Raw genomic sequence first — 13,494 nt, 5'->3', positions numbered from 1 at the left:
TTGACATCTTACAAAACCTTCTGCATAAATGTGCCTAATGACCCAGGAGTTCTACCCCTAGATGTTTGCTCTAATGAAATGAAATTCCTGAAAACAGGAAGCCATGCAAATGTTCCTCAACAGGTCAACCTAATCAAATTGTGGTACATCCATAAAATGTTTTACTACACATCAATAAAAAAATGAACTTCTTGTAGGGGCCGGCCTATGGCCAAGGCTGAGTCCCACTATGGCTGAACACCGCCCTTCCACTCTAGCTGACCAACGCCCTAAGATGGCGCCCGCTTCCTGGGCACCACCCTTCCTGGTTTGGTGGCATTAGCATAAGGAAGTTGCTCCTATAGGCTTGCCCCATGCTTCTGCGCTCGTGCTCAGCTCGTGCAGAGGGCATGCTACCAATCAGCTTAAAGGTCACGCATGATCTTGATCACCATAGGCCAGCTTCCTTTATATAAGGCATAAGCAGGAAAGAGAAGCATTCTCACTCTCTGTCTCTCTCTTTCTCTCCTCTCATTCTTCCTCTCCTTCGCTCCCCCCGGCTGTTGCTTCTTCTCACTCACCTTCTCCCGGCCTTCCGAGCAACAATAAACAACTGAAGTGAACCAGGTCTGTGTACGTATCGCTGTCGTCACCGCCACAAGGGGCGAACGCGGTACTTCTGATACCGGCAACAACTTGGATGAGCCTCAAAAGCATCATACTGAGTAAAAAAAAAAAAGCCAGTCTATAAAGGGTACATACTGTGTGGCTCAATTTATGTGACATCCTCAAAAAGTGAAATAGTAACAGAGCTGTGGTTGCCAAGGCTTGGGTGTGAAGGGAGGAATGACCACAAAGAAACAGCAAGCAGTTTTTTTCTGTATGATGGAACTCCTCTGATTGACATACTAATTACTCAAATCTGTATGTTTTTAAATTTGTGAACTTGTAAACCAAAATAAGAGAAATCCATTTTATTGAGTGTTAGTTCAAAAATTTTCATTTACATTTTCATTAACGTTAAAAATGTTTACGTTTAATTTTTAAAAATTATATTATATATCTAGGAAAATAGAGATATTTAAGAACTCTTACCTCTAATCATAAATCTATACAAAGAGATATTTTAAATGGCTTAAAAATAGGGAATAGATGTGTTCAGAATGTAAAGATGCCAGGTCTAACAGGACCTATTCAAATAAGTCTCAATCCAAGTCCAACACTTAAAACCTCAGAGCAAGAATTTTTTTTATTAAGGTATCATTGATATTATGAAGTTTGACATGAGCAACATTGTGGTTTCAACATTCACCCATATTATCAAGCCCCCCACCAAACCCATTGCAGTCACTGTCCATCAGTGTAGTAAGATGTTACAGAGTCACTACTTGTCTTCTCTGTGCTATACTGCCTTCCCCGTGACTCCCAAACATTATGTGTGCTGATTATAATGTTCCTTAATCCCCTTCTCCCTTCCTCCCCACTCACCCTCCACACCCCCTTCTTTTTGGTTACCACTAGTCCCTTCTCAGTGTCTATGAGTTACTGCTGTTCTGTTCCTTCTGCTTTGCTTTGTTCTTATGCTCCACAAATGAGTGAAATCATTTGGTACTTGTCTTTCTCCACCTGGCTTATTTCACTGAGCATAATACCCTTTAGCTCCATCCATGTTGTTGCAAATGGTAAGATTTGTTTTCTTCTTATCATCCTAGGTTTGTTTATATGACATTAGAATAAGGTTCCAGAGCAAGTGGAAGTGTGCAATGCCTCTTGAGGCCTGGGCTCAGAACTAGCACAATGTTACTTTTGTCTCATTCCATTGGTCAAAGACAGTTACAAGGCCAGACTAGATTCAAGGCATGGAGAAATAAATTCTACCTCTTGATTGGAGGAGAGTCTCCACACAGAAAAAGGGCATGGATACAGGGAGTAGAGAATTGTAGCTATCTATGCAGTCTACCACAATCAGTGCCCTTGAAAAGCTCTGTGGTGACTATTTTGTAGGCCAGGTATGACAATAAGAAAGTCCAACATTGAGATGAACATACTGAATACAGTTAACATGATAAAATTTCAGAGGAGAGAGGCCAACTTGAGCACTTAACTTCAGGAGATAAGATGAATGTAAGTACTGTAATTGGAAATGACAACAAAGTGAGAATCACCATGTGGTCCTCAGGGATTGTTGATGATGGCTAATTCATCACAATGTTCTTAGGAATAACTATGGGGCTCTTGTAAACTTCATCAGATGGTGAGATGGTTGCTTTCCAGATGTGCTCTATGTACTAAGCAAATTAACACATCCCCTGGCACTTCATATAAAGCTATTGACCTGGAAAATGCCTAGTCTTTATATGTTTGTAAGGATCACAAGAATCAGTTTAGTTTTACCTGACAGAGCCACCAGTACATCTTCACAATCTGGCCTCATGGTCATATCAACTCTCCTGCTCTCTAACAGTATACAAATATATTTATATTGTAGACTATCTTCATGTTCCACAAAATAATATCCTGGTCTCCTACATTGATGGCATTGCAATGATTATATCTGATGAGGGGGAAGTAGCAAGGACTTTAGGTGCTTTAGTTAGACATGAGAACCAAATAATGAGAAACAAACCCTATAAAAATTCAGAACACACCACCTCAGTAAAGTTTCTGGAAGTCCACTGGTCAGGAGCATTTTGAGATAACTTCTCGAAAGGCTTACCTGGATATTGCTATTGCTGAGTGCTTAATCTGCCAAGAGAAGAAAGGACAACATAACTCCATTCCTTTTGAGGATAGAAGCTATCCACCTAGTAGCAGGTTGACTATATAGGATTGCTTCTATCATGTGAGTGGAAGCAATTTTTCCTCACTGGAGTTGACATTCACCTTCGTTATGATTCATTATAATTATTCCAGTAGCTCAGCTGTGTATGCACTTGTGGAATGCTTTATTCACCATCATGGTCCTAATGATATGGATCCTGAATAAGGAAATCATTCCACAGCAAAAGAAGCACATAAATGAGCTCAGTTCATGGAGTTTATCTTACTATATGCCACATCACCTACCAACAGCCAGACTGATTGAGTAGTAGATAGTCTGCTGAAGACTCAGTTGTGGAAACAGTTGGGAGACAATACTGTAAAGTTTATGTGCCTAGGAATCAGGGGATGGAAGTGGAAGTGGCTTCCCAATAACCCACTTACAGAATTTTTGCTTCTTGTCCTTGTCATTTTGAGCTCTGCTGGCTTGGACTTCTTATTTACTAAGGGAGGATTGCTTTCAGCAGGGGACTCAATGGTTCCATTGAATTTGAAGTTGAGGTTGCCACCTGCTGTTGGATATTTGGAGGTCCTTATACCACTGAACTAACAGTCAGAAAAGGGGGTTGGTTACTTGACTGGCTAGAATGATTGATCCTGACCTTCAAAGGAAATTGGATTGCTGCCACACAATGGAGTCAGGGAAGACTATAGCCGGCGCCCTGGAGATTCTTTATAGTAGTTCTGTGCCCAAGAGCAAAAGTTAACGGAAAACTACATCAAACAGAAAATAGGGAAGACAATGATTCAAACCTTTCAGGAAAAACCTGGTGGGTCTGCCCACAAGGTGACATAAGCTGGGGCAAAGGATACATGAATGAGTAGTGGGAGAAGGATTCTTTAAATATTAACAATAGCCTCAGAAACAAAGGCTGCATATATAGAAATGAGATATAATTTCTTGTTTGTTATGTATGTTTTATATATAAATTATGCATATATATTTGACTAATTTCTTTTTCTCTCTCATTTCTCATTATTTTATATAAAGATTGTTGTTGAAAGTTAACTTTAAACTTAGTCTTTAAGTAACAGAATCTTCAGATGGGGCTGTAACAAAATTTTAGCAGAAATCAACATAGTCCAGAGATGTAGGCAGCGACTAATGGGTCTTTGCCACTCCTCATTTTGGGGAGACTGTGACAGTGTTTTGTTTGTATGAGGGATAATTACTTCTCCTTAATCAAAGAGTTATTTTGTTAGTGTATGAAATTGAAAATACATGTAGAAGGTTACTTATGGATGCTTATTAGCCAAATGCGTTGCCTATGCTGGTTATTAAGAAATTGCCTCTGAAATTCAGGCCCACACTCTATTCTGCTTTGTGATGTTGGGCTCATATTATGCAAACAATATTTATGCTTTGCCCGCTGCCTCCCTCATGGTCTTTGCCAATAGGGAGTGCTAGAGCAGCATCAATTCTTGCCTGCAGCAGCAGTGGAATCCAGATTGCAGTTTTCCTAATTTCCAGAACCAGCTTCATTGCATCCCCTCAGATACCCCACCACTAGACAGAAGTACCCCCTCCTTAGAAGTATTCCACTAGGGACTCTCCTCTGCACTCAGAGACATGAGCATCAGCAGGGCACAGAGGTCTGAGTTTCATATCTACAGGATTATCTCCTCCAAGCTTCTAGGATTTAAAAATTCCAGACTCTTCTCTTTGTTCCCTGCCCTAGGGGTGGTAGCTGCTTAATGCCATTATTATATCCACGATACCTTATTATTCTCTTTTTGCTTTTTTATTTGTCCAGTGCTTGATTAATAAGTCTTTATATTAATTTCCTTCTGATAAAACAATTTTGTATGATTTCATCTCCTGACTGGACTATGAATGATACAAGCAATTTACCAGCAGTGTAAAAGAGTGCCCTTTGTTCCACAAACTTGACAATGGAATTGTGAGTAATTGTCAGTTTTTTAATCTTAGGCTCTTTTGTGGATGTAAGGTATCTCGTTTGGTTTTAATGTAAAATCTCTAGATTGTTTGTAAGGTCAAGCATCTTTTTGTATTTTTATTGTCTGCTTGAAGATCCCTTTTAGTGGAGTGTCTGAATTTCTTATTGGGTTACCCTGTTTACTTTTCTTACTATAGTCACTTTGTGACTTGGCATCCATTCTTTTAATGGTAGTTTTGAATGGATATGCAAAATTTGTTAATGTTAATGTAATCTAGTTTAACAATCTTATCCTTATGAATAGTTCTTTTTATGTTCTGTTTAAGAACTCATGGTCATGACAGTCCTCCCTTATATTCTAGAAGTTTTAGTGTTTTTCAATTTTAGATATACAATCTACCTATAATTGTTTGTTTTTCATTGTTTGCTAATTTGATATGGTAGGAGGTGGGGCCTCAATTCAGATTAGTGATTTTTTTTTCTTTGGGTAAATTCCTAGAAGTGGACTTTCTGAGTCATATGGTATTTCTACTTTGAGTTTTCTGACAAACCTCCATACTGCTTTCCATAGTGACTGCACCAATTTACATTCCCACCAACAGTGTAGGAGAGTTCCATTTTCTCTACATTCTCACCAACATTTGTTATTTTTTGTCTTGTTGATAGTAGTCATTCTGACTGGTGTAGTGGTATCTCACTGTGGTTTTGATTTTAATTTCTCTGATGATTAGTGATGTTGAACATTTTTTCTCATGTCTGTTGTCTATCTGTATGTCTTCTTTGGAATACTGTCTATTCAGTTCCTCTGTCCATTTTTTAATCAGATTATTTGATTTTTTGCTGTTGAGTTGCATGAGTTCTTTATATATCTTGGATATTAGCCCCTTATCAGATATATCATTTGCAAATATATTGCCTTTTTGTTTTATTGATGGTTTCCTACATGAGCCTCTTTTCATGTGCTTGCTGGCCATTTGCATATCTCCTTTGGATAAGTAACTCCTCAAGTCATTACCTCATTTTTGAATTGGGTTGTTTGTATCTTTGTTGTTGAGTTGTAGCTGCTCTATTTATATTCTGGACATTAGACCCTTATCAGTATATGATTTGCAAATATTTTCTCCCATTTTTGTAGGTTGTCTCTTCACTCTCTGTTGGTTTCCTTTGGTGTGCAGAAACTGTTGAGTGTGATGTAGTCCCACTTGTTTATTTTTGTTTCTGTTGCCTGTGTTTTTGTATCAGATCCAAAAAATGGTTATAACCAAGACCAATAACTTGATGTTTCTCCCCTTTGTTTTCTTCCAGTGGTTTTACAGATTCAGGTCCTACATCAAATGTTTAATCCATTTTGAATTAATTTTTATATATGGTGTGAGATAGGTATCCAATGTCATTCTTTGCTTATGAATATCCAGTTTTCCCAGCACCATTTATTGAAGAGACTCTCCTTTCCCCATTGTGTATTACTGGCATACTGTAGAGGATCATTTGACCATATATGTGTGGGTTTATTTCTGGGCTCTCTGCTCCATTCCATTGACATATATGTCTATTTTTATATGCCAGTATCACAATGTTTTGATTACTATGGTTTGCAATATATGAAAGCTGGAAGTGGATGCCTCCAGCTTTGTTCTTCTTGCTCAAAATTGTTTTGGCTATGTGGAGGCTTTTGTGGTTCCACATGACTTTTAAGATTTTCTGTAAAAATTGCTATTGGGATTTTGATAGGGATTACATTAAATCTGTAGATCACTTTGGGTAACATGGACATTCTAACAATATTAATTCTTGCAATCCATGAACAGAGGATGTCTTCTCATTTATTTGTGTTTTAAAATCTTTTTCAGAAATGTTTTTTGGTTTTCAGTTTATAATGCTTTCACTTCCTTAATTAAGTTTATTACTGAATTTTTAGCATTTTTGATGCTATTATAAATGAGATTGTTTTCCTAATTTCCTTTTCAGATAGTTCATTTTTAGCATGTATGTAGAAAGACAACAGATTTTGTATGTGGATTTGTGTCTTCCTAATTTATGGAATTCATTTATTAATTCCAAGGTTTTTTTTGTGGAATCTTTAGAGTTTTATACATCTGCAAACAAAGATAATTTTACTTCCTCCTTTCCAATTTGGATGCAATTTTATTCCTTTGTCTAATTGCTCTGCTGAGGACTTCCAGTACTATGTGAAATAGAAGTGGCAAGAGTATGAATCCTTGCTTTGTTCTTGATCTTAGAGGACAACACTTTGAGGTTTTCACCATTGAGTATGATATTAGTTATGGGCTTTTCATATATGGCCTTTATTATGTAGCATAACTTCCTTCTACTATTTGTGAATTTTTTCATGAAAGGGTGTTGAATTTTATCAAATGATATTTCTACATCTGTTGAGATCACCATGTGGTTATTATCTTCTGCATGTGCTGAATCTCATAAAGTTTGATATATTGTGTTTTCACATTGATTCGCCTCAACATATTTTCCAATTTCCCATTTAATTTCCTCTTTGGCCAATTGGTTGTTCAAGAATGTGTTTCTTAATTTCCACATATTTGTGAGTTTTCTAGTTTTCCTTCTAGTTATTTATTTCTAGTTTTATTCCATTTTGGTTGGAAAATATATTTTGTATGATTTCATTCTTCTTAAATTTTTTGGACTTATTTTGTGACCTAATGTGATTTACCCTGAAAAATGTTCCCTTTGCATTTGAGAAAAATTCTGCTACTGTTGGCTGGAAAGTTCTGTATATGTTAGGTCCATTTTGTCTATATCATTGGTCAGTCCTGCTGTTTCTTTAATGATTTTCTGTCTTGATGTTCCATCAGTTATTGAAGGAGGGTATTGAGGTCTCCTGCTATTTTTGTATTGATATCTATTTCTCCCTTCAGTTCCATCAATATTTACTTTAGATATTTGGATGCTCTGATGTTTGGTGCATATATATATATATTTTTTATTCCAGATAAATGGACCCTTTTACCATTACATAATATACTTATTTTTCTTTTGTAACAGTTATTTTAGTTTGAAGTCTATTTCTTTGATATAAATACAGCCATCCTTGCTTTCTTTTCTTATAATTTGCATGGAATATTTTTCCCTTTCCTTCACATTTAGCCTATATGCATGCTTAAAGAATATAGTTAGATATTGCTTCTTTAAAATCCATTCAGCTACTCTTTTTCTTATGATTGGGTATTTTAATTCATTTGTATTTAAATTATTGATAAGAAGGACTTACTCTTGTCATTTTATTAATGTTTTTGTCTTATAGTTCTTTTGCCCCTATTTTCCTCTTTTTGTTGTCTTCCTTTGTATTTTGTTGATTTTCATTTTGGTATTATTTCATTCTTACCTCTTTTTCTCTTTTGTATCTAATATAGGCATTTTCTTTGTGGTTACCATGGGGATTACATAAAACAACTTATAACAATCTGTTTTAGGCTGATAACTTCAATTGCATATAAAAATTCTACACTTTTACTTTTCCTCTCTCCCATTTTATGCTACTGATACCACAACTTACATCTTTCATATTGTGTATACTTAAACATTTTCATAATTTATCATTACGGCTATTTTTAATACTTTTGCCTTTTAACTTTAATACTAAATTAAATACTCATGAGTACAGTGTTATAATATTCTGTATTTGTCTATATATTTACCTTAACTAGTGAGCCCTATATTTTTATATACTTTTATATTGCTGCTTAGCATCCTTTTACTTAAACTTGAAGAATTCTCGAGCATTTCTTCTGAGGAGGGTCTAGTGATGAACTCCCTCAGCTTTTATTTGTCTGAAAAAATCTTTATTGCTTCTTCATTTTTGGAGGACAGTTTTTCTGAGTATAGTACTCTTGGCTGGCAGTTTTGTTCTTTTAGCCCTTTGAATTTATCAACTCACTCCCTTCGTGCTTGCAATGTTTCTTCTGTGAAAACCATTGATGGTATTACAGAGGTTACCTTGTATGTGACAAGTCACTTTTCTCTTGCTTTCAGAATTCTCTCTTTGCCTGACTTTTGGCAACTTGATGTTATAATTATAATAATGATTATTATATTACTATTACATATTATAATATATATCCTTTTCTATGTAATAATATAATATGCATTTAATATAATATATTATAATATTTCTTTGTATAGGTTTGTTTTGTGTTCTGTTACTTGGATCCATTGGGCTTTGTGGGTCTGGATATCTATGCCCCCCACCCCAGTTTTGATAAGTTTTCAGTCATTATTTCTTTAAAGAAGTTTTTTGCCCATTCCTTTTTCCTCCTTCTGGGACTCAACATAATACATACATTGATCTTCTTGATGGTGTCCTGTAAGTCCCTTAAGCTTTTTTCACTCTTTTTCATTCTTTTTTCTTTTTGCTCCTCTTACTGGATAATTTCCAATAATATATCTTCAAATCACTGATGTTTCCTTCTATTTGATCTGTTCTGATATTGAACCCCTCTAATGAATTTTCCAGTTCAGCTATTGTATGCTTCAACTCCATGATTTCTTTTTGATTCTTTTGTAATATTTTTTGCTTGTTGAAAATCTCACTTTATTAATGCATTATTCTCTTGACCTTGATGAACATCTATATGATAGCGTTTTTGAATTGTCTGTCAGTTAAATCATGCCTCCATTTAATTAGTGTTGGTTTCAGGGGATCTCTCTTGTTCTGTTGTTTGGAGCATATTTTCTTTTTTTTTTAATTTTTCTTAAAACACACCCAGAGCCTGTCATGAAGCAGGAGGCAGCAGCGGTGGTGGTGGTGAAGGGAGGCATTCTGGGCTGCCTCCAGGGTCCACTCTGCCATTCCTGAACTGGTCCCTGGCCCCTGGCCCCCGTGACTGCAGCATCAGGGAAGCCAACTGTTAGGCGAGAGGAGGCAGCAGTCAGAACCATATCCCCTTCTTCCCCAGGGGTGTAGGCCTGGCCAGGTCAGGTTGGCTGAGCCGGGGCAGGGCAGCGGGAGGGAGCGCCCAGCCGGCAGGCCTGTCTGCGAGATGGATTACAGTAAGGTGGTTGGAGGCAAAGTAAAGAAGCCCTGCAAACGTGGTTGGAAGCCTGCCAAAATTGACTTGAAGGCAAAACTTGAGAGGAGCCGGCAGAGTGCAAGGGAATGCCGGGCCAGAAAAAAACTGAGATACCAGTATTTGGAAGAGTTGGTATCCAGTCGGGAAAGAACCATATGTGCCCTCAGAGAGGAACTGGAAATTTTTCAAGCAGTGGTATTTGGTGATGGACCAAGGAAAAATTCCTTCTAAAATCAAGGCCCTACTCACTGGAGAAGAACAGAGCAAATTTCAGCAGAACTCAAGCAGGCACATGAAAGCTGGGAAGATAGATGCTAATAGCAATTCCTGGTGAAGAACATATAAATGATGACTCAGTGACTGAAGCCAATATTCTGATTCCTATGGAGGATGAATGGGCAAGATTATACTTCTTGGCTCCATTAACTACCTACTGCTCAATAGTCATCTCTGTAAATCTGTAGTTTCTACCAAAATGTGTGATCATAGATCTCAAATGATTTTGCTTTAACTTTCAACACTTAGAAAATTTGCAAAATTCAGACCTATTCTGGTTAGTATTGCCACCCATGGAATTTAACTGTTACAATGCTTAAGAACACAGAAATAGAAATGGGTGAAGAATGTGTTTTTGCACCTTAACTCCATATTGCTTTATTGTTTAATTTATATTCTCTCCATGTAATTCATGTAAATGTATGTATATGCATGTGTAGGTATCACCTCGTTTCATGTGCTTGATTGTCCTACAAAAAGAAACCAAATGGGCTGATTACTAAGTTCTCAGTCTTTATGGACCTAACCTTATTTCATTATATTTACTTGAGTAATGTATATTTTCTGCATAAACCATGATTTCTCCTGTGAGCCATTCTAGCATATGCTGTGAATATGTATTAACAAATATATATATATACATTTCTATTCCTATAATCCATGGTGATATGCCTGTTTTAAATAATGTACATGTTAACAAAATCTGTCAGAAAATCCCACAAGACAGCCTCTATTCGAAACTTTTGTGGCTGTCTTTTCAAACTGTATTTACAGAACTTTCCTAGGACCTAATCCATATTTGGAGAATAATTAGTCATATTTTATTAAGCGAGAGGTGACCTTTTAGGCATTTCAGCAGAATACATCATTTTGGCAACCTAGAGTATATGTGTATGTGTTTCTCTTGTATGTCTATACATGTCTGTGGGGAGGGTTGGAGTGAATGTTCACACACGTTTCCTTGTGTCGTTAACTAACTTGGAGAATTTTTCTAAAGAAAATAGGATAAAATTAGCTGCTGAGGTCGAGTTTCTGCCTCAAAAGATCTGGAACAAAATGAGAGACGAACTGCTAGTATATCTAATGGCTGTAGCCATAACCAGAACACTTAGTTTCTTCCCTGATGTGAGTTTCCTTATGAGTGTTCTAAGCCAAAAACAAACACACCAGGGGTGCACATCTGGTTCAGCCCCGGCTGTGCCTCTGCTCTGGAGTGAAGCCCTAGAGCCGAGAGTTGTGCACAGCACCACAGCTCATGAGCTTGGTAGGAGGTGCAGGAAGCCGGAGTGGTTCTCTCCGGTTCCCATCACAGCTACATTTACTTTCTTCCTGCCTACCAGGTGGAGTGATGGTTGAGGAATCAAGCACATAATATGATACACTCAAATAGACCTAGGAATCTTTCAATTTCCCCTTAAAGACACTTTATCTCTCTTCTCTTTCCCATAGTTAAATTAGGAGTCATGCTCTCTGTTGCTCCTAAATTATAATTGCTCTTTGGTCTTATGAAACAAATGTTTGGCTTTCAATTAAAACATGTTATGAAAATGGCAGTTTAAGAGGAAGCATCATAGTCTAGGTTATTTGTGAGGTGGAACATGAGATGGACCATATAGTTTCAGAATACAGGGTACTGTCCCCCCTTCTCTTAGGTATGTGTTTGAATAAAGTGCCTCCCCTTAGCCTGAGTTCCTAAAGGTCTCTTGTGCTTAGGTTGCAAACTCAGATCTATAGTCTAGTCCTGTGTGACTACTGATAAACCACTAGCCCAGCCTGTCGGGTCTCTGTTTTGGAGGACTGGGGGTTTAAGAGTATTTAATGTCTTTTTAGGATCACAAATATAAATAGACTAAGGATTGTTAATATTCCAGTCTTCAGAATTTAAGTGTTTTAAATATAGTGTTCTGATTCTAATGGGTGTGTTTTTGTCATCTGGTCTACTCAAATGTATATTTATATTCTGCAAAATGACCCAAGACTTCCTGGTTCAGTACCCTTTGAATTGCCCAAAGGAGTTGTCTTCAAAACAAATATTCCAGAATGAATGTGGTTCTTCAGTGGAATGTCTGCATTGTGCTTGAAGTATTTCTTCTCTGGTTGTACCTCTAATTTACATAGTCATTTCAGCTACCACCGCCCCCACAGGATCTTTACAAGAGCAGCGACTTCATCCTAAGGTTGAGGATGTATAATTCGGGGTGAAAGTAAATTGCAATTTATTTGAGTTTATTCCTAAACCCATCTGCTAATTTGGTGTAGATCAAAGCAGGAGAAAGTTCCTTGTTCTTAAAAAGGAATGTTTTGATTACTCTGGGTTGTGCCAGCTGCACACTTTGGCCACTTGAAGCATGTTAATAAATGTCACTGAAACAGCTGGAACATTCTTACCCCAGTTCAGTTACGGAGCAGCCTACCAAAATCCTAGAATCTCTCGTTACCTGTAATGACAACATACAGGCTGAGAGAAAACAGAGGAGGATGAGAGCACTGGTGAGCTCAGTCCCCCTGGACCAGTGCTGTTCTCCTTGCTTTCTGAGTACACAATAATGTTTCCTTTTTCCTCCCCACCCCCCAAAGAAAGGAAGATAAAGGGAAAAATAAATTTGTGTATTTAAACCAGTGATATTCTGTCATTAATTTAGCATAGATTTGCCATATATTAAAGCAATGGAATATAATATGGAGTAAGTTTGACCAGGTCAAGTTTTAGGATATAGTTGAAGTTCTTAAAAATTTTTTTCTATTTTACCTAAAGTCTTTCTATTATATCAGAATAAAAATCTTACTGCAGCAAATTCATATCACTGTTTACCAGCTAATTGACAGTATTTATCAGCATCCCTGTTTAGCATTTTATCATCTTTGAACTAAGATAAACTTGATTTGGCTCATTACAGAAGTATAGGTTTAAACTGAACTTACCTTTAGTTAAAATAAAGGCAAAGAAAATTAAAAAATGTAAATGCTGTATTTCACAAGAAATATGTTGCATATTATTAATTACATATTTAGTTTTTAAAGAGATTATTATTCAGCCACATGGTATTTTGGGAATTGAAGGAATTTTTCTTTCTCTGAAGAGCATTGTACAATAATATTTTATGAAAAATAAAATACCTTCACCAGAAAAAAATTTTTTCTTGACTCTGTTGATATATGTGCACTAGACAAAACATTCACCCTTCCTAGTGTTCACAGACTGGCCTCATACATGGGAAAACCCTCAGCAATCAGCCTGACCAGAGATTCTGAGGACCTCTAAAATCTCCATGCTATTGCAAACTGCTTTTCTTGTCCTCATTGGCCCCCAAGTATCATGTGTATTCCAGGTCCCAGCAGCAATCAAAGAGAGGCTAAACAGAAACCAGTGACTTGGGCAGCCATCAGAAAAATCAGTGTTGAACATATAGTCCAGTCCTTTCCTTTTCCCCCCAGGGAGAACCTGGGAGCTGGGGTTTTTCACATGATTCTTTTGC

General features: G+C 37.0%; 1 pseudogene; it reads left to right on the top strand.

Annotated features, from left to right (window-relative positions):
• The first annotated feature begins 9,468 nt into the window (after window positions 1-9,468).
• On the top strand, window positions 9,469-12,043 carry LOC130682026 (cAMP-responsive element-binding protein-like 2; annotated as a pseudogene).
• Window positions 12,044-13,494: the final 1,451 nt, after the last annotated feature.

This window comes from Manis pentadactyla, chromosome X (genome assembly GCF_030020395.1).
Source record: "Manis pentadactyla isolate mManPen7 chromosome X, mManPen7.hap1, whole genome shotgun sequence".
Classification (NCBI taxonomy): domain Eukaryota; kingdom Metazoa; phylum Chordata; class Mammalia; order Pholidota; family Manidae; genus Manis; species Manis pentadactyla.
The sequence above is the reverse complement of the archived record's forward strand: the minus strand, read 5'-3'. Positions and strand labels throughout refer to the sequence as shown.